The 25,205-nt window shown below is 39.9% G+C and overlaps 1 protein-coding gene across 2 annotated transcripts in view; it reads right to left on the bottom strand.

The window, feature by feature from the left end:
- Tprg1 (tumor protein p63 regulated 1) overlaps positions 1–24,354 on the bottom strand; it is a 191,665-nt gene extending 167,311 nt beyond the window's left edge. The window contains exon 1 of one of the 2 annotated variants that reach the window (XM_004640897.2): positions 24,227–24,354. The gene's annotated coding sequence lies outside the window, so the exon portion shown is untranslated. Of the gene's footprint in view, positions 1–10,554; positions 10,624–24,226 lie in introns of those variants that run through there. The other variant, XM_023700933.1, reaches the window with a different exon arrangement.
- Positions 24,355–25,205: the final 851 nt, after the last annotated feature.

Here is a 25,205-nt window from a genome sequence, read left to right as displayed (position 1 = left end):
TATCTATCTATCTATCTATCTATCTATCTATCTATGAATGGCTTGGATAAAACAAAAGTATTTTGACACATCAAAATGAAGACTGACATCAAACAGAGACACTGGTGAAACTCCTGGCTGTGTCATGGCTAGCCTCTTCTCCAGGACTTCATCCTTTCTCATGCAGTTTTCAGGAAGTCAGGCCTCTGGCCTTTCCTGCTGAGCCTTAGCAACCAGTCAATTCCCTGCTTCCTGTACTGTCCCCACACATGAAGTCACATGGGAATTTTGTACAACCCTAATAAAAATGTACCCCTAATGTAAATTTCTGTGATATCCACAAAACTCTTTGAAATATCAGTAGGTAGCTACTAGAAACCACTGGTACTACCTCTTTAGATCTTTGGAAAGACAGGCTTCCTACTTAGCACATACTCATCTCTTCTATCCACTGCTATCTCAGTTCTTTCTGGTTGTCGTAATAAAATTCCTGAGATTGGATAATTTATGAACAAGAGAAATTACATCTCTAATGCCGGAGCCTGACAGTGCTAGGCCAAAGCACTCACAGATGTATCCTATAGACACATGAGCACTAACTCATGGTGACAGTGGGAAGAAAGGGATAAAGACAGCCTATGTAGCATCCAGCCCTCTAACAAGACACTAATGCCATCGATGAGGCCACTGTCCTCACGGCCCAATGGGCTCCGAATGACTCCACTTCTTAATACTGTTGCAAAGGTGTCAAGTTTCCTCATGAACTTTGGAAGCACACAAACACACAATCCTCAGCATGCACTTGGAAAGGTGGTGACTGAAGCTCATAAAGTTTGTATGTCTGCGCTAAACTCTGTTAATTACTTAAAGATACATCAAGGACAATAAAACATGGAATGAGGAGCACTACAGAATTAGAAGTCTTGTATGCAGAACAATCTTTGCAGACAGACCGTGAACTCAGAAAGGCCTACAGATCTCTTCTTCTTTTGCACCTGGGGTGCGGTGGGGTGAGGAGGAGAGTGGAAGTTTGTCCCTTGGCCTACTTGGGGTTCAGTGATGGCAACTAATGACAAAATCTCTACCCCCTAGGAAGGGTTAACAGTCTCAAAACACATCCCCAAAATAAAAGTCTACTTTTAATTTTGACATTTTGTAAAGGTAATTTATGTGAATTTATGAGCACGCAGCCTTTGCTGAGTCTCTGTGAGAACAGCCGAGGGATGTGCGGTGGATAAGCAACAATACTCTCACACCTCGAAATTCTCCAGCAAGCCCGTGTCTGTGCCAGCTGAGATAAAGAAATTGGCAAACAATTCTTCACAACTTCACATTTTGTACCTTAGTGATAACATGCTGGCAGGGCTGCTCGGTGTCCTGGGGAAAAGCTGCTGAGGGAGAGCACATTTCCTCCCAGATCCTCCTGGTCAGGAAGGAGCCTCTGCCCCACCACCAGTGCTTTGACTTAGCAGCAGTTGCAAAGAGGATAAATGCAGGGTAGGCCCAAGAAATATGGGTCATCATCCTGCCCCTCACCCAAGGTGTCCCTGGCAAGTTGCTTCTCCATTACCTTTCTATGAGAGTCCAGACTTGATGGTTTGGAAATGTGTGCCTACGAACTACTTCAGGAGGCATCTCAGGAGTGAGAAGGTGGGTTTCCAGTTACCAAATCAACTTAGGTCAGAGCAGATCCACTTATCTGCTACTGAGCTTCTGGTGTTTTCCTATGGAGTATCTTAGCTACTTTCCTCTCTTTGCTCAGACAAAATACCAATCACCTAAAGTTTAAAGGGAAACGGTTTATTTAGCCCACAGCTTATAGACAATTCAGTCCATAACCAGCTGGCTCTAAGGAAGGTTGAACACTGTAGTGAGGCAAGAGTTCATGGCAATGGAAGACAGCAAATGCAACAAGACAAAAAGACAAGCCTCTTTCTGTCTCTTATACTGTTCAGGTTACTCACCCCAGGGTGGGTGCAGCACTAATCCTGAATCCCAGCATTAGACCATGAATCAATAACAATCTCTAGACTCAGTCACCTAGAAGAAGCCCCCCCCCCGGATCACATGAGGCTTTGTGGGGACTTCTAGACCAACCACAGCATTTCATCTCTCACCTCCCCAAAGACTCCTAAGTATTTTTTAATGCAAAAAGCATTTCGTCTACTTCTAAGCGTTGCTGAAATCTTAACAGTTTCAGCATTGTAGAAAAGTCTAAGTCTCAAGTCTTCTGTAACATTTAATTCTTAGTTGTGAGTACCTTCACAAATGAAAGAAAGTTAAAAATTTTAACTTTTAATGATGTAAGATAAACGTTGTTATTTTAAAAGTCATAATCAGGGAATATAAAGGAACAGGAACAAAGCAAGCCTAAAATACAGTAAGGAAAACATTAAGCCTTGTAGTTTCGTGCATAGCATCCTATGCAACCTGCGCAAGATGCAAGCTATCGAGGGCTTCAGGGTCTCTGTCCCTAAGGCACTGCCAGTGCTTGGGCTTCTCATGGCTCTTCTCTTGGGCCTGATCTGGCCTCTTTATATTTACCATCACAGGGTTTATACTTTTGGCTTTTCTAATCCTTTGTAGTCTCTTCTGCACTTTTGGCTTCACATTGCAGCTGCATGCAGTATCTTTTCAGGAGCACAGTGCCAGCCTCTCGGGCCACTTTTGAAATCTGAATGGAAGCCTTTTTATCCCCACAACTTGTGCATTCCTTAGATGCTTAAAACCGGTGTCATGTGGATGATATTAAGATCTGTAGTTAGGTGGAGTAGTAGTCAGGCTTTCTTTTTTTTTTTAATCTTTGCTGTAGGGGTTGAATCATGGAATATACTGTGTCCAATTCTGAGGAACGATTCCTTACGTGGCTGTCACTTTGGAAAATGGTGCACTGAGGCTTTTTTTTTTTACAGCAAAGTCTCTTATTCTCTTAATTTTAAAGTTCCAATGAGTAGAGTCTTGCTACTTTTTTTGATGCTCTCAGACCATCCTTTTTTGTTTGTTTTGTTCTTTTCTTCAGCAATCAAGATCTCTTCTGCTCTATCTTTGTATTTCACTGATTTACTGGAAGTTTTTTCTTGCCAAACTCAAAACATTTAAAACCACCTTCCTGGGCTCATTCTCTTGATTTTTAATCTGAATCTGGCTAAAATCACTTACAGTAGCCACACCATTGTTTTTCCATTAGATTCCTTTCAAATTTCTTCTCCCAGATTACTCCGTCTGCCATCCTTAATTTTAGTCTCAGGTAAAGTCTCTGAACCTGAGCTAATAGTTAATGCAGTTCTTTTTATCAGCAGAAACCTCTGTAGCTTGATCCTGACCAGTATGTTTTTTATCAGACCTCCAATCTTCTGAGCTCTGACCAGAATCTTTCCTATAGTATAACCTAAGAATTTTAGCTCTATTTGTTTAGCCAGCATCGCAGAATTATTTTAAACTCTTTTCACATGACATTTTTAAAAACTCCTAAACCACATAGTCAGGTATAGTCACAATAATGACCCTACTCTTGGTACCAAATTTTGTCTGTTACTTTTCTCCCAATCTTGAGAAAAAATATGCAACACCCAAAGTTAAAGGGATAAAGGTTTATTTACCTCACTTGTAAAGTTTTTAGTCCGTAATCCACTAGCTCTAAGGCAAGGTGGCACATGGCAAAGGCGCAATAGTTTATGATGGCAGAAGAAAACATAGACAATGAGAGAGAAAGAAAGAAAAGCCTCTTTCTCTCCCTATACTGCCTATAGGCTGCCCGCTCTAGGGCTCGTATAGAACTCACACACTTAATCCTATCATTGAACTATGGATCCATCACAAACGCTAGTTTCAGTCACCTCTGAAAAGCCCATCCCTCATGACCAGACAAGGATTTGAGGAAATATCTAGACACAAACCATAACATGGAGGAACAGAGATGACTACAGTTGAAGGCTGTTGGATTCAATTAACCTTAAATTAGGCAGGAGCTGTGGTTCAGTGGTAGAGTTATTGCCCTGAGGGCACAGGGTCCTGGGTTCAATTTGTTCTTTTCATCCTTTTATCTGTGTATATCATGAATTTGATCTGCCTGTTTTTATCTTTTAGTAATAATTAAATATATCAGAATGTTAATTACTAGTGCATCTTAAGTGACTGATTTGTTAGATATTCAAACACAGCATATCAATTTTAAATTACAATTTAATCAGTTTTTATGAAATACTAGAAAAACCAGTGAGCAGGATCTTATCAAAACAGCAAGCATGCAAAACATGATGAAGTAGAACCCTAAACTGGAAACAACATAAACAGTGTAAGCTGATGATATAGGATTTTCCCTTTAAGAATATTCTTTTATAATCAACATATTCATTATAAAAAAATAAGCTCCTTCTGGACTTTTTAAAAATATATTTTTATATCTAAGCCACAGCTATTTTAATGCATTAGTCTATAAGACATTGTAAAAATCTATAGTTTTAACAAATTCCTTCAAATGAGTACAATCTGATTACCCTAGGACTCTTTTTAATTTCTTTTCTGAACAGTTATAATTCTAATTCTTATACTTCTATTGTGATGAAAACATTTAACCTGAGAAGTAGTTCTTTGAAAAAAAAATATTAAATACACAAAAAAGTGTTGTTTAGCATAGGCACAATGGTGAGCAAGCGATCTCTAGAATTTAACTATTGTAGATTTTCATAACAGCTAAAATTTGGACATAAACTAAATGTCTATTGATGAAAAAATCAATTTTAAAGCCTTGTACACATATAATATTATTTGGCCTTAAATAAAAGAAAAACTTGCCAGTGTGAATAAAAGTAATAATTATCCTTCGATTTCTTCTACCTCAGTGACTCCACATGATTTTCCCAGAATGTTTCTGATCTAAGCCTACAGGGACCACACAGGACATGTGTAGCTTCTGCATCTCCTCTTCACCATGTGACTCCAGTGCCACTAAAGAATTCCCTGACTCAAAGGCTGTGGGGGCAGAGGAAGAGGGCGATTGTCATGGATTTGGGTGCCGATTCCAGAGACTCTGGTGCGACTCCCTTACTTCTGTCTAAGTCAGGTGAGATCCACACCACCTGGAGTTGTTAGAGATACCAACAGAAGAGAGTTGGGCAACTCAGCAGGCCTGGGCCAGGGCAACCTAAAGCAGTGGCAATGCCCCTCTGCCACATATGCCACAGGTAGGTGCTTGCTAACACCGAAAGCTCTGAATGGTTCACTAGCTCAGTGCCTCTGTAACTATTCTTTCATTTGAGAAGAGAATTTGGTGGTCTGTTTTACACATCACAGGAAACATTAATTTTTAGACATTTTCTCAAAAATGTTTAATGAAAAAATTAAAGGTAGGGATATTGATTGTTGGGATTAATTTTCTTATGCTTTGCCGTAAGAGGGACATGTCCACCTGTCACCCTCTCTGAGCAATGACAGCATGAGTGGCTACCTCTGGTGCACGGACAGCACTGTTCCCGCAGTCACTGTTTCCTTTCCTATTTTACTGGAGGGCTATGAACATCTCCAGAGTGAAATTTGTGCTCATCTTGTTTGAGATTTGTGCTCATCTTGTCATTACAGCCTAGAACTTAATCTGGGCCTATACAGATGGCCACTAGCCACAAGTATTCAGAATGGACAGGTGGGTGCCCTACTTGTCTCTCTTCAGTGTTGCTTGTCCGCAGGGCAGGGTGAGTGCTCAGTAAGAATACATGGACTGATGGAAAGAGTTTGAGGTTCTGCATCAAGACAGACATGGAAACATCTGCACACAGACCCACACGACAAAGCTCCTGTCACGACCTTTCATCTATAGGCTCTTCATCTAGTGGGCATGGCAGACTATATGCTAATAATTGCAGTTTTCTACAATAGACCCACGAAAGGAGTGTGTGCAGGGAACACAGCAAAAGCAGAATATAGGAGAGACAGTGGTATTTGAGAGAGTGTGTTGACAGAGGTGCAGAAAGGGAGTTAAGAACTAACTGTAAATTGGAAGTCTGGCAGAGGACACTGCAGGCAAAGGTGTGAGGCATGAGAGGCAGGTGTGTCCAATGGATGCAGGTAATGTGGTTTGTGCAACCAGGTACCAGATACCCACTTCCATCTCTGCCTTTGAATAGCTAGTTACACTCATGGAAAAGCACTCCTTTCTGATGAGATACACATTGAAAATCCTATGTATGCTTCCTCTATATTCCTTTCTGTTGACACTTCCCCTCTGGTGCCTGCTGAGAGTTCCCTTTGGCTGCCCAAAGGGGGAGTCTGGGCACAGCATTATCAGGATTTTGCTTGCCTAAGACTTTTATTGCATTAAGTATTTCATTAGACATACAACAGACAAGGTGATGTGAGCTCCACTTCTGTACATTTCATCATCCGTTTTTCTCTTTCCTTTTCAGAATAACAATTGTTTCTTTTTTTAAATGTTCTTTTCTTAAATTATGCATATCACTCACCTAGTCAGGTCCTGCAGAGAATCCCCTTCATACCATGGAAAGGTAAATGACCTGTACACATATGAAGTTTTAGAGTGGAGGATATTTGGCAAAAGATATGGCTAATAAAGAACTTGTCCTCTAGGCAGGCATCAGCTTGAGATATCCCACCAGCAACACCAGTAATGTACCAGCCGTGCATAAATGGACTGACTATTTGAAAAGCAATGGCAGTACAGGGAGAGGAATAATTAATGCCAAGTTGCTCTCCCCTGTATCTGTAGAAAGAAGACAGATGTACAACATATAAAAGCCGTATGCAGAGAACTAACCAGAATAAAATTCTAGTCCTGATGGTGCACTTTACAGTGACTGCAAAGCCTCGGATTTTATCCCTATGCAGTAAATAAGAGAACACAAAGGCAAAAAGAATCCGTTAAGATCCTCATTTCAGACCCACTATTGCCATTTTCTTTTCTTTCTGATGGTGACAAGATCCCCAATACTCAATCTGCTGACAATGCTTTGACCTTAGAAGGAGCCTCCATCCTGATTACTAATCCACCTCTGAAGAATGTGTGCGTCAATGCCTACCAATGGTTTCTACTTTCCTGGCATTAATCCTGGGATCAAGCAGGATCAGAAACACACATTCCACAACCAGATCTTCTGGCGCTGGGAGTAGATGGAATTTGCTCTACAGCCTGGGTTTCCTGTTAATCCAATTAAGACTTCTCATAGTCAGATGTGATGAACATCAGGAAAAAGCACTAATCCAAGTACTCACAACTCAGTATCCCCAGCTTTTCAAAATAAAAACTCTATCCTTTACTACTTTAATTAGCTTTTAAATTAATAAACATTTGCTGAAGTATGACATACTCTTAATAATCATAAATCTGTAGATCAGGGCTGGGGATGTAGGTCAGCAGCATAAGTGCCTGCCTAGCAAGTCAAGTTCTTGAGTTCAATCCCCAGTACCTACTGCAATAAATAAATAATCTGTAGATCAGTGAATTATCATAGGTCAAATATGTTCATGTATTGGTCACTCAGGTCAAAAAATACCACACAAACTGTACACTGACAGTATTTTTTTTTTCAAAATGACTATTTAGTTGGTTTCACATGATAGAAACTGAGAGCCTGGTAAGACATTTTAAGTAACATCTAAGTCAGCAACTCCACTTGACAAATGAGAAACCAGATCCTCCAGTGGGCGCAGACTGGTGACCTGCCTCAAGTCACAAAGCAGATCCTTCCTCCTCCAAATGCCTCAGCTCCTAGGCAGGCGTCGTTGACCTCTACAGCGAGAGAAACCTGCTCTCCGTGATGGCCCCTTTCTCCACGAAACTGAAGGTAATCCTGTAAAGTGCAAGCCAGTCCCACTCATGGTACTGTTCTGCTTTGGGTACCTGATACATATCAGGCATGTGGAAAAATAATTGAGTTGAGGAAGAGATGATTCATTAATCCTAACAGGGCACTTTTCAAATTCTCCCTCTTCCATTCCCATGCTCTGAATGGCAATACTGCTTCATGGCATGTGTGGAAGATGAGCTTATTTTCTTTTTCTTTCTTTCTTTCTTTTTTTTTTGTCTTAATTTAGGACAGGGTCTACAGGGTCTCACTGTGTAGATCGGACTCACAGTGCTCCTCCTGTTTACAGCCTCGCAAGAGCTGGGATTACAGGCTTGTGCCACCACTTCCAGTCTCAACTGCTGTCTCAGTGCGCCCCGGGGGCAGGGGGGGGGGACTGGCATGGCAGGCCAGGGACTGAACTCCTGTCCTCTGCATCTGCCTACGCAGACTCTTTCATCTGCTGAGCTATTTGGCCAGCCCAGCTATTTGGCCTGCCCCTTTTCTGAAGATCTTATCTGGTGGACGATAAGGGATTGCTAAAACAACCACAGGAGGAACAACAGCCTAGCTGACCGCTGCAGCAAGAGAAAGCCCAGGGCACACTCACTCCATCTGACCTTAGAAAGCATAAAAAGAATTAATGGACTGTGTGCTGCTCATAACCAACTTTCCCCCAAAAAGTTGTTCACCTTTGTTTCTGTATCCCATCAAGCTTCACTGCTACTACAATCTGCTCTTGGCTCCGGGCATTGATTTCTTTCTCTTTCTTTCTTTTCTTTCTTTCTTTGGTACAAGGTCTTGCTATGCAGGTCAGATTCCTAGTGATCCTCCTGTCTCAGCCTCCCCAGTGCTGGGATTATAAGTGTGTGCCACCGCGCCTGGTTTTGATGCACCTGGGTTTCAAGGAGACCGCAAAGCATGTGGTACCAAGGATCGAACTGGGTTCTTTCACTTGCCAGGCAGGCGCTTAGATCATTGATCTATCTCCCCAGCCAGGCTTTTGTTTCTTAACAAAGTCTTTGCATCTGAAACCAGCAGGTACTTTCCACTCTCTTCTATGACTGCCAGTTATGGGTGATTGATGCATCAGCCTTCTTGTAATTCTCTTTTCCTCTTATCAGTGCCTCTTATTATGAGCATACAGATGTGCCTAATACAGTCAGAATGTTCAAAGATAGCAAATACATGTGGTTATGTGACCTACTTTGACTACTATTAAAGCAAAGAACAAGAATAGCACACAATACACAATAGGCAGCGCCTGAAAATTAATGCCTGCCTAACAACACGCCCTTCTATGAATGAGTGTCTCTAGGATGGCTTACTGAGGGGGAACGATGCTTGCCTTTGATCTGCTTCTGTGTAAATGTGTGCCCTCGATACAATGTGACCAACAGGAAAGCAGAAGTAGGGCTCACAAACAGATTGGCCCAAGCTCCCACTGGGTGCTGTGGTCAGTGATACCGGCTCCTTCTGCTAAGCGCTGTGCCGGCTGTAGTCAGGATCTCCTAACTTCTTTATAAAAGCATGTAGGTTGATACTTTCTCTCTTTACATGATTTCTGTGAAGATCAAATGAAAAATGTTGTGGAAGCACTTTGTAAGTGATGCAGCGCTTTGATCTGGCATCTTTTGAAGAGCTGCTAAAATGATCAGAGATGTAAGAAGCAATAAAGTGGCAGCTGAGCATGGGAGGTTAGCCATCCCCGAGGAACGCTGAGGGTACAGCGAGGCTGCCCAGTGCTTCTAAGGGAGGCTGAGCCTCATCTCGAGGAGGTCCAAGCTGTTGGCTCACTGGTAGCATGGCGTGGCAAGTAGCGGCTGTGGGTTTAGACCGCGGATGTGCCAACCCACCTGGAAGGCAGCTGTTCCTCCTGCCGTAGGAAACCAGACAGAAGCTGAAGTTACCCAGCCAGAACTGAATGCTACCCCTATCACCGTTCACAACCAAGCTCACTCCGTGGATTCCTGCCTGTAGAGTACTCCTCAGAACACTCAAGGAAGGCTGTGCTGTAAATCTATCTGTTTTTGAATTAATACGTTTAAGGGATTGTATATGGCTGAACATTCATATATTTTGTTACAGATGCCAGCAAAAATGGGTCAGTCCACAGTATTGCCACTGTTTGGCAGCTTCTTTGCACCTGAGAGGCTCATTAATGACGTGGCATGATATTTAGACAGATCAAAGAAATGTTTTGTCCCATTTTGTATATACAGATATATAGATATATAGATATAGTTTCACTACAGAATAGTCCTTTATTTATATCCTCCTTTTTGTTTAGTTTTGTCAGAGATGAGTATTCCATTTCAAGTATTGTAGGTGTTAAATTTGGCAAAATAATCCAATATAGTCCAATATCCGTAAGAGTACTGGGTTATCATCGGAACTGGCAATATCAGAAGTTGTTGACTTGAGCCTTTTATAGCTACTTTCTCTTAGTTCAATGAGAAGAAAGATTTGTACTAATAGTGTTTAGACAAGATACCATGTCTGCATCTTGTACTCTACATACCTACTATGAAGACAACAATATGCAATGTATTAATTATTGTGATTGTCCCACTAACCTGTTTTGGAACTGTCTCTTTGTTATTTCTTTCTCAATAAAACTAATTTTAAAAAAACAAAGAAATATTTTACACATCTGTAAACTCTAATTCCTTTAACCTATGAAGAAAGCTCTCTTGTTTCTTTTTTATACCTACGGCAAATCAACAATACTCAGTAATATTTCTGCTTCATATTAGTTATTACTTCTCTTCTTATAATCCACCTGGAATAAGCAATCAAGCTCCAAATATCATGAACATTTGACTGTGAATCTCTGGAGTTCTCTTAGACCAGGTCCAAGCAGTAGATAAATACATTATAAAATTCTATAGATAGTGGCTGAAACCAACTCTCGTGTTAGGAGTGATTGATTGTAAACCTGAAAATTGGAAAATTCATTTTATTTGTTAGTTCAGCATCTCCTCCAGACTAGGCATCTCTAAGATTGCTTCCTTGGTTCATTGATAACGCCATTAAACATAGATGTAGAACTACAGATCTCAGGATAAGGAAAAGATAGACAGGGATGTGGTATAGCTCTGTGTTGGGGGGCTTGGCTAGTGTGCAGGAGGCTACAGGCTTGATCCACGGCTTAGCTAAAGAGCAGGAAGGAGGAGGGAACAAAGGAGAAAGAGGAAGGGAGGGAGGTTTACAAGTTGTTTGCCAATTCACCATGCAAAAGAGGCACTGATTAAATCAGTGATATCTCCAGCTCTGTTTTCAATTTTCATCTTTCAGTGGAGAAATCCAAGTGCATTCTTTATTCCAGTGCCCTTCAGAAATCAGCAAAAATGTCTCACTTGTAAATAATTTATAAAGGTATAAAATTGATAGCATTCTAAATGTACTTCATGCAGATTATATAATTATTTTAGTATATTATATATTTATTTATACATATTGTATATGTATTTGTTATTCTGTATTGTTTTATATTATATATTAATCATTTATTTTATATTTTAGCATATTATATAGCTAATTATATAACTATTCAGAGTATGTTTTAATCAAGTAATGAAATAGAGTATATAGCATGAGCTTAGCTTTTCTTAAAATAAAATATAAGATATAAGTTACAAGTTTCCAATATACTCATAACAAGTTTACCATTGGTTTAATCTGGGTGGTGGGATAAGAGATTTTTTCCTTATAATTATATTTTATAGCCTTTACAAAGAAAATATACACAGAATTAAATGAGAAAAAAATATTAAAGCTAATGAAACTACTTCTCATTTTCAAATGCTGATCTTTTCAGCATCTACATTTTCATGACAAACTTCCTTTTCTCCACTATCTCCCAAAAATGGGAGGAAATTCTATTTTTTACAGAATATATACCAAAATTTGACTTTCAAAAAAGCTCCAAAAATTTAAGTCAGAAGGAGACTAAAACCAGTACTCAAAATGAAATTATTTTCTTTCACAGATATTTGGGTTACCAAGCAACAGATTTTACCTGCCTTGTGATCTGTAAAGGCGACATTCAGGAACTAAAGCAGAAGGCATTTGGAGAAAAACACGTAGATAGTGTCTGGTGGACAAGGCTTTCCTCCCAGAGGTTGTAAACAGTACTATACTATGCTGGCTAAAAAGTGATGAACCCATTATGCAAATGGTATGGGGGTAGAGAAGTGGAATGTTTGTCTTTCAGAGTGAGTTTAAAGCATTTCCACCCAAGAGAATCTCTTAGTAACAAATGGGCTGCATGGACCTACTCACTTGGCAGAAGTTCTCATTGTCACAGCAAAATATTATCATATCTAGTAAGTGATATACAACAAGAGAAAAAAGAAGTAAGGCTAGCTGTGTTTGAAACTGAGGCCTAGAAGAGAGGGTATTAAAGGAAGAAAGACTGAGGGAATGATTCTACATTAACCTGACCTACACCTGGGCCACAAACTGAGGCCTAGAAGAGAGGGTATTAAAGGAAGAAAGACTGAGGGAATGATTCTACATTAACCTGACCTACACCCCAAAGAATTGCCTGGCTAATGTCTCCACACATAAGGCTAAGCGTGTTTCATACCTTCTAACTCTTCTAACACTGACTTCAGTTTTTCTCTCTAAAATAGATTTTTATTCTAGTGAAGGTGACATTATTTATCTTGTTTTGAGGAATGCTTTGGATTTTTGTCTTTATTTCCATTTCTTTGACTTTTACAAAACTTCTATTCTTGTTTGTTTCCTGTTGTCATCTATCAGTTGCTTAGGAAGAGTGGCTAAACCAGGTTAAGCAGTAGCTTCTTCCACTGAAAACTGAGAGATAAATGTACTTTCCATTTAAGTACAAGTTTGGGGGTGATGGGACTAGATCATTTACCTACAACTCAAAGACACAAATGTTAAAAGAAGTAATTAAGTCAACCTATTGGAAGATAATAGAAAAGGAGCAGTAAAGACATAAATTGATTCATTTTATACAATCAATACCTTTGTCAGGAAATAGATTGTCACAGTGCAAAGAGAGCCAGAGTCAGACAAGCCTGTGCTGGACTCCAAACTCCCCAACTTACCAGCTGCCTGAAGCCAAGTAACAATTAAAACAGCTTTTGTTTTCTCAAATTTAAACTATATCTAATATGTACCTTCAAGGACAGTGTAAAAACTAGATGAGCCAATGGATCTAAATACCTAGTATCTAAATTATAGTAAGGTAACAAAACATAATTTAAAAGTTTAGGGGAAAGGTAAGCTAAAAGTGTAATAATGTCTTGAATTCTTTGGAAGATCAACATAAACATTTTGAAGGAACAAAGTATTTGAAAATAGATGATGTTAAGGAAAACCTTTCAGTACTGAGTCAAGAATTCTGAGATCAGAAACAAGCTATTACTGAACATCGTTTTTGTTGTTTTTGTTATTACTGTTGTTGTTTCCATATATTCTAAAAGGATATTGAATTATTTGGCCCCCAATTCTGCTGACATAGGCCTTCAAGCAGGATTGAGTGGTACTATCTTAATACAGCAAGGTTCAGAGCTAACAGAACAATTATAATGCAGATCAAATAAAAACAATAAGACCTGGCTGGCCAAATAGCTCAGCAGATTAAAGTGCCTGCAAGCAGGCGCAGGGGCCGGGAGTTCAATTCCTGGAACTGCCATGCTGGCCCCTCCCCCAGGGGGTGCTGAGAAAGCAGTTGTGACTGGGCGTGGTGGCGTGCACCTGTAATCCCAGTTCTTGGGAGGCTGGGAACAGGCAGATCACTATGAGTCCAATCTAATAGTGAGACCCTGAACACCTTGTAGACCCTTCCTTAAAATACAAAAGGAAAAAGACTTACAGAGCTGAAATACAATTTTTATCACCTTTATCCCAGTACACATCAAAATTGTATAGGTTTTAGTAGTATGTTTACGGAAAAGTAGATCATTAAGAGTAGCAGGTGTAGGAAATTGATGAGAACAAGTGACTAGGACTTCTGTTTAACTTCGTTCCTTGATTTTAAATTTTCCTATATAAAAATGCCTGTGTGATTCATAATAAATGCATTTGTCATGAGGAATTGGTATGTACACATATTCCATCTTTATCCTCTACTCCTCCACCCCGTGTCTCACCCACACCCAGATTAAAAAACATGGCATGGTAGGAACTTCCGGTCTGACTTCAAACTTCCTGCATCAGGCATGCAATGAAATAAGCACTTCAGAGAAAACTGACCTCCCTAGTGTCTGGTGGACAAGGCTTTCCTCCCAGAGGTTCTAAACACTACTATACTACGCTGGCTAAAAAGTGATGAACCCGTTATGCAAATGATATGGGGGGTACAGAAGTGGAATGTTTGTCTTTCAGAGTGAGTTTAAAGCATTTCCACCCAAGAGAATCTCTTAGTAACAAATGGGCTATTCAAACACAAATAGCTGTGTTTGAAACTGAGGCCTAAAAGAGAGGGAATTAAAGGAAGAAAGACTGAGGGAATGATTCTACATTAACCTGACCTACACCTGGGCCACAACATAAGTTAGTCTAGAAAGCTCAGATATGAAACAAACTAGAGAGAAACACTTCTCTTCTTTCCTCCTGCACTGTGACAAAGGATAAGAAGCTATACCATTATGTCCATTTTTCTCTAAAGCAGTCCAAAGAATTGCCTGGCTAATGTCTCCACACATAAGGCTAAGCGTGTTTCATACCTTCTAACTCTTCTAACACTGACTTCAGTGTTTCTCCCTAGGCAGGGGCTTTGTCCAGCTAGATCTGATTAAAGAAATTAGTTTCCCATATAATCCCACCAACCACATTACAGTGGGTCATTGCTCCAGAATGTATCTCTGACATAACCCAGCAGTAACTTCCTGAAGTTCTTGATGTAGGGAAAGCTTCTTGTTAGTATTATGCTCAGTCAGCACAAAGATTTTATCCCCGTCCAGTGATTATAGTACCACAATTATATTGTGAACTAAAAATGGATCTACTTACACATAGTGTAGGGTTTAGCAGAGGGGAGAAAGAGTAAGCATCAATCCTAAATTATTTTTAAAATTGTGTAAATCCCACTTTGTGAACAAGACTATAATCAATTATAACATAATCCTTAAAAGTCACATTTTTGAAAAAAACTTAAATGCTGATAAAGATTCAAAAGCATAATGCTAAATGAAAATGTCAAGTCTCAAGCTACACATGCCCTATGGCTGTATTTTCAAATACAAAGTCCTTATAAAAAAGCAAAGAAAAATTTTAGAAATGAATAAACTGAAGTGTAAAATAGGGCTTATCTCTGGAATGATGAATCAATAAAAGATGAAGAAGCCTGTATGTAGATATTAATTGACACCTAATTTATATTATCATGAAACAATGCATACTAAAATTATTAGAAATTATTCACCTGTGTCATTGCTATTTGTTTTTCAAGAAAATTATTTTTAAAAATTATTCACTATGCATTGTATTAAATCACATGTATTAAAATGTTATGAAAGATTATTTCTTTATAGCTGAGCCATGACTGATTTTTATCTTTTAGTTTTACATTTTTCTAGATTTTACAGTGTTCTTTTTAGTGAGCCTACATTATCCTTTTGTTTTGTTTTTTTTGTTGGTTTGTTTGTTTTGTTTTGTTTTCGCGAAGCCGGGGATTGAACTCAGGCCCTCGCGCTTGCCAGGGAAGTGCTTATTCTCCTGAGCCATCTCCCCAGCTCTATCCTTATGACAGAGGGGGAAAAACCTTAACATTATTGTTTCCTGGAGGTGAACAAAGTGAATACATATCACAATTGCAAACCTATGTGTATACATGGAATTTATGGGAACACAAAAACAAAATGCGGGTGCCCTGCAGAGAGTAGATAAAAAGGAAGCCAGAGGAGAAATCTCCCTGAAGATAACAGTGATGCAATGATTTTATTGGGGTGACACCTAGGTCAGAGATTACCTTATCTCTGGGAAATGGAAATACATTTGGTTGTTGCAGTCAAATAAATGCTCTACAACTGAGTTATACACTTATGTTCATTTTTTAAGCCCACCAACTAGGCTACCAGGACAGTTCAGTCCCATCTCTGAAGGCAGTTTTCCCTAACTCCAGAACTCACTGGATGCCCAGTGAAATCTTTTCAAATGCTCTTGATGTACCCCATACAGGAATGACAGGAGGACAAGGGCCGAAGATAGCAGCAACATGGAATTAGGCAGAGGATGTTAATGATGTTTTAGACCCATTTAACTTTTCTCACTCTATCATATACTAAACATAAGAACAAATGAAGGAAGACATCTTCCTTTAAGATCACTATTCAGGAAAATGAAATCAACCAGCGATTCTGATGTATGCTCATTAGAATTTAATTTATCTGTTCACAATATTATGTTCTCACTTCACAATATTATCTTCCTACTTCAGTATTAGTATTATGCTGGATGTATGGTTTCGCTCACGTGCTTTCACAGTTGACATGTGAAAGGCTTTTAACACTGACGAAGGCAGCAACACTTGAGCGCTGCAAACTCACTAAGCACTTCGTTTTACCCGGACTGACTTATTTCAAATTCATGACATCCCTAGACCTTGGACACCATAATTATCCACAGTTTTCACATTAAGAAACTGAGCCTAGAAGATTAAGGAACTTCCCACAGATAAGTAGTCAATGATAGAGCTCTAGGTTGAGCAAAGATCTCCTGCCTCAACTCTTTTCCCCTCATGCTAGAGTTTGTTACACTACTTAATAAATAAATAACTTCCTTATACATGAAACTTGTTAAGGGAGTAGATCCTACATGTTTGCACCACACACATACAAGTACCCCATATATGTATGTATGTATAAAATATACTTCTATGCTTTATACATAGATATAAATCTAAATGAGGTAGTTGATACTTTCATTAGCTTGATGTAGTAGTCACTCCACAAGGAATACATATGTCAAAATATTTCATTGTACACCATGAATATATGCTATTTTGTTGATCAATTATTTCTCAATAAAGCTAGAAATAAATCCCTACAGCATCTCATCATACTATCATGCATATTTAGTTAACTTATTCTCTATTGTTAATTGCTTATCCTTTACTTGGTCACATAACAAGGTCTTTATAATTAAAAGTTTTTAAGTCTTAAATTCTTCCTAAATAGCTTTCTAGCAGTGCAAATGCTAGAGCAAGTATATTTAGATTTGGGGGGTTTTTGTATGCATACACAAATTGTTCTACTCTGCCATCTCAAAAATGTTCTGCACATTTAAAATTCAGTGAAATGAATGAAGTTTAAATTTTTTTATGTAGACCCTGTAGGTCTACAGGGTCTCACTATACAGACTGGACTAGTAATGATCCTCCTGTTTTCAGCCTCCCAAACACTGGGATTCCAGGAGTGCACCACCATGCCCAGTCTCAATTGCTGTCTCCGAGTGTCCCAAGGGTGGGGCCGGCATGGCACACTGCGATAGAACTCTGGTCCCTGAGTCTGCATAAACAGGTGCTTTACTCCACTGAGCTGTCTGGTTGGCCCTACAAAATGTTATTTTCCAAAAATCAGAACACAGTTTTACAATTTTTAAATAATTTTAATTCAATGTTTAATTTAAAAATGTTAGTCTTGCATTTGCTTTACTTATTTGCTGTCTTTTTGAGACAAGGTTTTACTATGCAGTTCAAGCTGGCCTTGAGCACACTTTGTAGCCTAGGGTGGCCTCAAGCTCACAAAAATCTTCCTACCTCACCCTCCTGAGTGCTGGGATTACAGCCTTCTGAGTGCTAGGATTATAGAAGTAAGCCATGATGCCTGCTTTTCTTTTTTTTTTCAGAATTGGGGATTGAACTCAGGCCCTCATGCTTGCAGGGAAGCACTTATTCCACTGAGCCATCTCCCTGGCCCTGTTATCTGTTTTAAATGGCAGCACTTTTCTAAACTTATAAGATTGAAAGATTACATTCTATATGTATATTTGGGCATTCTTATTAGTTTCATCTTTGTGTTTTCAATCAAGACGAATTCTTCCTTAACTATGTACACTAAGAACTGAACAAATGTTTATGATATCAGTAGATGTTAGTAATTATACTGATACTTCTGAGGGTCTAGGCATGGATATTGATTATGTCAAATGTTCAAAACATATGCATTACTTATACAAGTTTATGTATCTCTCACTCAAGAGAAAAATAAGCCGTCCTGGTTGGGTTCCGAGGTTTATATTTGATTGGCCTGATTACTTAGCTCTTCATACAAGAGTATCTTGAATTTGGGTATGCTGTTTCCTTTGTGACATGAACTAACCTCTTTAGAGCTATTCTACTGGGATCGGAGGAGTGAAACAGGTTCTCACTATGTCATTCATGCTGGCCTTGAGCTCACTATGTCACCCAGGCTGCCTTCAAACTCACAATGATTTTCTTGCCTCAGCCTCCCGAGTGCTTGTATTCCAGGCAGGTCCCACTGTGCCTGGCCTTAGAGCTATTAGAAATAGCATAAGAGTGTGTCTTTTAACTCATTAACTAAAACACGTTTTGGGTAAATAGGCTCTGGGCTGAGGCTTGTGCTCAGGAATGGCAGAGGCAGAGATGAGCAGACCCTGTGCAAACACAAACTCTGCCCTCGGGAAGCACATTGCGGAAGATTCAAACCTGCAAATAGATAATGACAAGACAGCTGGAATAAACCAATGTAAAGTAATCTGAGAAAGGAGCATGGAAGCATTCTGCATGTGCCACAGAAACTCACGCTGCTGAGCTGTCGGATGCCTAGCCACATAAGAGGCTTCCCGGGAGGCAAACCCCTGGAGACACCCCAAAACATTGTGCAGTCTGCTGCAGGGAGAAGAGGGTAAAGTTTCACTCTACAAAGCTTGTCTTTCAGGAAAGCCTTGGTGAAAAATAAAAGCATCCTCCGGGGAGGGAAAAATGATCTGCAAAGATTTTTATTCTGGACATGCAGGGCTGAGTTAAAATAATATGTATTGCAATGTATCCTTTAGTATAACAAGTCCTGGTATGGCTGATCTAGATAATATGCCAACTGGGGAATTAGCTCAATTGGAGACACAGAAATGTAAAACTGGAGTTCATTGCAGACAGAAAGATTAGTCCGTGTGTATGATCTTCAAATGTACAGAAAGAAGACAACATACGATGTACCACAGATGCTGGTTGCAGGACAAAAATGTACTACTAAAGAGACTGATCAGCCCAAGAGTGAAGGAATGAGAAACTACATTCCCATCCTCCAATCCATAAATGGCTCAACATGGAGCCTCTCACTGACCCCAACTGAAGGAATTCTTTCCAATACTACAAGTTTTCGTTGATGTAGACACCACATTCTAGTTCCATTCAGGGCTCCACACACACACTACATTTGATCTAAAAGCACCTTTGTCTCAAGAGATATTGCCAGAAAATATGGGTTCCCCAAGACTTATAAAAAGTCCTAGCACTAGATGAGTGAAAGGTCTGCAGGATTCGAAATCTATGTATCATTTCTGAAAGTACTTCGGTGGAGAAAGGTAGTGAGAACCATGAACATGACTTTCAGAACTTAGGTTAAAATTCTATTCATTATATTGTTGTGTAACTTTAAGCCTTTGAGTCTCACCTGATAAATGTAAGATGATAACCTTTACCATACCCTCTCTGGGTGGGTAAATAGATTAAATAAAACGCCCTATGTATGTGCGTTATCAAGTTATAATCCCTAGGAAAATATATTGTTCTCAATTTTATCTCACCTTATATACAAAAAAGAAATCTCTTACTTTTACCTCCCCTGCCATCTAGAGCTTAGTTTCCAAAGCTCCTCAAAAGAGACCCTTTTGTCAGCCCTTTCCAGTGCCTGCTCTGCTCTTTGCCCTGCAATACTCCAGGTACAGTGCTACACTCTCTGCTCCTAAGGAGCATCTGACTCCGACTTTCAGCAGCATCTGTCACAAGGAACAACACTGTCCTCCTGGGTGGCTTCCCCACCTGTTCTCAGGACTCTCCGTACTTAGCTAGCACTTTACAGCCGCTTCTTCTCCATTTCCTTTCTCAGTTCTAGCAGAAGCAGAGGGAAGTAGTGGCCAAAGCTAGTGGTGAGGGTGGCCAGTACCATGGTACAGAAAATAAGGGCATAAATTCTCCATATAGACATCACCAAAATTTCCCATTATTTCCATGTTCTGGGGATCCTAAATGATTTCAGTGATAAGAATGTTCCTCCTGTTGGTGTGGGGCCTCTTACCACACCCTGTCCTATTTGTTACACCACTGACTGGGTTCTGTTCACCTGCATCACCCCCAAAGCACTGCAACACCTCAGAAGTCTACCGTGTGATTGCATCTTAGATTGTGATCACATTAATGAAAGTTCTGTAAACACCACAAGCACGCTGATGACAAATTCAGTTTTATCCATCAAAGGTGCTGGTAGGCAGCTTCCATCTGAAGAGCCTTTACACATGCCCTTCCAGCCACCTAGATGCTATTTTCCCCAGTAACTACATGACTGGCTCTGTCATATCCCTACAACTTTGGAGCAAGAAAAATGCTTGTTCCTCCCTCAGTATCCTTTCCAAAAATCTCAGCTCTCCATAAATTCTTTCTCATGACATTTCCTGTCTTATTTTTCTTTACATCTCTTATATGCTTTATCAATTGCTTTGTCTTTTCCTGTCTCACCAAAATGTCTCTTGCTGAGAGCAGGGAATATTCCTTTTTGCTCACTACTATTTTTAGAACTACTTGCAAGTTTTACAAAAAAAATTAATCCTTATTTTCAAAATCTGGAACTAATTTTCAAAAGGTAGTGTTGTGTGGAAAAAAAAAACTTGAACAGATGTTTTAAGTGAACAGATGTTCAATAAATAGAGTGAAAGCATGAATCTTGTTCAAATATTTCATATTACTATGCCTCCTACTGACCTTTGAAGCATAGACTATGAGATATATGAGCTACAAGTCTGCAGCAATCCCACACATAATCATGTTCATAAAAGTTAGAAAGTTTTGGTTATTTACCAAATACCTTGATGTTTGGGACTTTATAAACATTGCTAGGCTGACCAGTGGAGTCCTGTGTAAGGTGGGAACATTCCCTGAAATCCACCAGAAATATTGAGAACCATATTGGATCAATCACATACTAATGATGTTTTCAATGATGTTTGTTATGGAAGATTACACAGCTGGGACATTCTTTCCCCTGGGAGCAGAGCAGCAGGATTGCAATGATTTTCCTGGAAAATTAAAACAGAAGTAAAATACACCTGACTAGATAGTTTGCTACTTCCAAGTTACGCAGGTTAAGGGCAGTGATCCTGGACCAATGGCGATCTGGTCAGTAGTTCTAAGGCTCATTAGATTCACCAACTTGTGCTTGACCTAAAACCTTCTGTCTGCATTCAGCACCCAGATTTTCACTGTAGGTTTAGTTTACTCTGGCTTGCCCTGTAATAAAATGGCAAATGCTTTCTAGCCTGTAAGTACATTTTGAGCAGTACTTTGTAAGTTTGTTAAACTCTTACTGGAGACTTCTCAACTCTGTCTGTCCAAAGCCCAGTTGAAATAATATTTTCTCTGTCTCTTAAGGAAGCCTACCCAGTTGCCATACACACCAAAACCAAGGCATTAGGCTTCCTCTTCTCAAAGAGCATCTTTTTTCCCTCGTGCTGTAGCCACTTGAATACATATTTTCTAACCCAGGTAGAAGTCCCTTTGGGGAAAAGTCAGTGCATTTCATCCCTAAATCTTTCAGCTTAGGATTTTATAGACCATAATATATACAAGGGTGATTATTATACTAGTGAGTACTTGGTAGCAAATATATCATTGGCCTAGTTCCCACTATCTCAGCTGTTTGTTCTATATTCTTTGACACTCAGAGCATTGTGCTGCTATCTATGTGTTACCATATATCACCCTTTCCTTCTTCACTCTTCAACTGATCGCTCAAGTAAAGGGCACTACTCCGAAAGTGTCATCCTTCTTCCCTATTCTCTTATAGTTTCTTAGATATTACTCTAGGAGAATATTAGATTCCTTAAATCTTTTGCTTTCATATGACTGTGTCTTAATATTTAACTCAAGAAAATATGCTAAGTATTTGGTTTATTCTGAAGAAGTCACTTTATTTCTCCCTACCACTTAAGCAATGAAAGATTAGGGCTCAAGAATTAACTTTGCCTCTTCTTTATGACACTGATCTAGTGAGATTTGAAAGAGAATGATTTAAGGGAAGCTTAGCACCTGAGAAACTAGAATAGCTCATTTGGGACAAATTCAAACATCTAGCAGCTTAAGTAAAATACACGTGGGCCAAGAAGGACTGAAGATACACACTCTCTCTACGGTAAGCAGAGACTGCCCAGCCCCAGCTGATGTGTTATCTTTAGGGAAATGTGGGCCCACTGTGACTGCATCTCCTTATCTCACACAATGATAATCTGGATTTTTATAAGAAATGTCCTTGAATTGGAATGCACCAAATACTAGTTTGATTTTGTTTCATACTGAAGCCCAAACAAAACATATGTGCATGCTAGATTCACTGGACTGCTAGTGCTGGATGAAGCGGACAGGCAGACTTGATTGTGCTATTCAATTTGACAATGTTTAATGAAAAACTAATTAGTTTTCACTTTCTGAAAATATTGAAATGAACAGCAGCTTTTTGAAAAGACCCTGAAAGATTATTTTTAAAAGTCCTGAGTGAAGAAAATTAAGATGACTTTTCTTCATACCTGTATCCCCATTCTACAACCAATGAGCAGTCCCTTGATTTGGCTGACACAGATACTCCGTAAGAACCAAGTCAAAGGAAAGAAGCTTAGCTGGCAAAGTCTCCTATTTCACAGAGTATAATGACTTTTCCTGAGATGGAAACCAAAGGCCAAAGTGATAACCCTTTTCACTGCAAGAGCCATCTAGGACATCTGTGTGTAACCCACATAATGGCGTAGTTAATGTTGCTGCTTCAGAGTGCCCAGCCTTGTGTGTTGCATGCCACAGTCAGCAAAACCGTAGGAGACTCTCGTTTTATGTACACCTGCGGGATCACTGTTTGTATAATATTCTGCACAATAGTTCATCTTTCTGTAACACAAATTTTCTACCTTGAATAAAGTAATTAGTTGAGTCATGTCTTCAGGACCTTGTCAGCTGGAAAGACTCTAAGAATAGACGAAGCATCTCAAAAGTGATGTAGCAGTGCAATCCACTACATTGCAGTACAGGGACAGATACTAGCTCTGTCCTAACAGTCTCTGTCTCTCTCCCTGTCCATGTCTCTATGCCTAGCTGTGTCTCTATCTCTGTCTCTGTCTCTGTCTCTATTTCTATCTCTCTCTCCAAGGAAGCATTTCCTTTCATAATTCAGAATTACATAACCATTTGAACATTAAGATGAAATGATAGCTAAAAATAACGCTTAAAAACTAAACTACATAAATACTGACGATGAGATTTTCCTGAAACTGGAACAATGTGATATGCTGATAGCTGTCAAGAGAGGAAATTGCAGGAATCAGCTTGCAAAGGTTTGGGGCACCCCACCGCCCCCGATCAGATTTGCTTTCCCATGTATCGCAGTGAGACGGGAAAGCTAAAAGGGCCTCTGCGACGGGTTCCTCACGGTGCTGCTGCTGACATTGGGAGAGTGTCACTCAGCCCCAAATTAAAAGCTTCCTGTGTAGAGATCCAGAGCTGTATCAGGCTTCACGTCATTGTCACTCTCACCTTCGTGAGTCACTATATGTTTTCAAGTCCTTCCCGTATACACTCTCAGCTGTTATCTAAATGCAGCCCTGTCTGTAGGCCGCATATATAATCACAAAGTCTCTCTCAGAAGAATTCAGACTTACAGCTCTGAATGTGGCTGCCAAGCCATCATCACTCTGCGGGCCACTGGGAGATTCGGGGAATCCTTGCACTTCCTCAGCTTCTCAGATTAGAGAGCGGCCTGCTGGGTGTTGTAGCAGAAGGAGAAAGAAAGGGGAAGCAAATCCCATCTGTCCTTCTCCTGATGGGCAAATCTGACCACGCTTCATTTCACTGATTCACCAAATGGAGAAGACTGTGCCTATCCTATTACCCTCCTGGGGGCCGGGGAGATGGCTCAGTGGAGTAAGAGCTTCTCTGGCAAGTGCAAGGGCCTGAGTTCAATCCCCAGTTCCACACACACACACACACACACACACAAAAAAAAAAAAAAAAAAAAAAAAAACCTAATACCCTCCTGGGCAGATTCAATTCACTACATCAGCTGAAAATCTCTGGGCCAAAGCCTACCAACCCTGAACACTAAGGAAGAATAAAGGAATCTTACACTGTCATCCAAAACTCTGAGCCTGGAACAAGTTTGCAAATTCTTGCTAGAGGCATCCAGAAACCCAGCCTAGAAACAAGAAAGAAGTCATAGAGAGAAACCCCATTCCTGCAGAAATAGCAACAAGAGCCTTGGTCCTACCTCAGTAGGCTGTAGCTGGTCCAGAAGGGTCTTCTTTCTCTTTAAAACAAAGGGAGCCAGACCACCAAGAGTGGTCAGAGGAGGTGTGGTTGGCTCCGTGGAAGCCAAATAGGAAAAGCCCTGGTACTGACACCACACCCACAGCCTCAGCTTGCCAAGTGGGCTGTACAGCTACACGTTCACTCTCAAACAAAGCTTCTGATAAAAGGGTTGAAATTGTTTACAGGGTGGAACTCAACCTGTCAGAGGCAAGGAATTGGGTTTGTGGGTGGGGACTTTCTCGTCCTGCGGTGACACACCTCTGCAAAGTCCTCTCCCACAAGAAGCCCTGGATTTCCCTGCCAAGTTCCTCCTTGATTGAATCCTGACATGGGTGAGCAGGAGCTCTCTTCTACACATGCCCCATGTCTGTATGCTTCCAAGATGCTAGAATGAGACTCATGCCTGAAGGCTACCTTCCTATGGGTAATATTTTTTGTGATGATTTGACTTGTTGGATTGTTATGGGATTAAACAGCATCATTTTTGAATCACAAATGGAAAAGGCATATAAAGCATATGTGTAGGAACAAACACACATACTTGTGCAATATCTCTTCAGTCTTTCCTCTGCAGTACCTGTCACAGGACATTTTTCTATGTAAGCCTGTGTCCTCCTCACTTGACTGAGAGCTCCTTGAGGGTGCTGGCCACATTCTATTCTCCCACATATACCCCACGATGCCTGGCACATAGGGAGTAACAAATCAACATATATTGAATGATTAGAAATTAGTTAGTATCTATTTAATGAACTGTGATCCATTATATAATGGTTTTTAGATTATTGGCCTATGAATATTTTACTCTTCTGAATTTCTTTTTGCTTTTGTATTTCCTTTCAGGTTTTTATTCTTACTCATAAGTAAATGGAGGACTTCATTTTTTTCTTCAGAGATATGGCTAGAATTTGAAAGGAAGCTCATAAGAATGAGCCCAG

This window comes from Octodon degus, unplaced genomic scaffold, assembly GCF_000260255.1.
Source record: "Octodon degus isolate 3935 unplaced genomic scaffold, OctDeg1.0 scaffold00128, whole genome shotgun sequence".
NCBI lineage: Eukaryota > Metazoa > Chordata > Mammalia > Rodentia > Octodontidae > Octodon > Octodon degus.
This window is presented reverse-complemented; position numbering and strand designations above follow the sequence as displayed.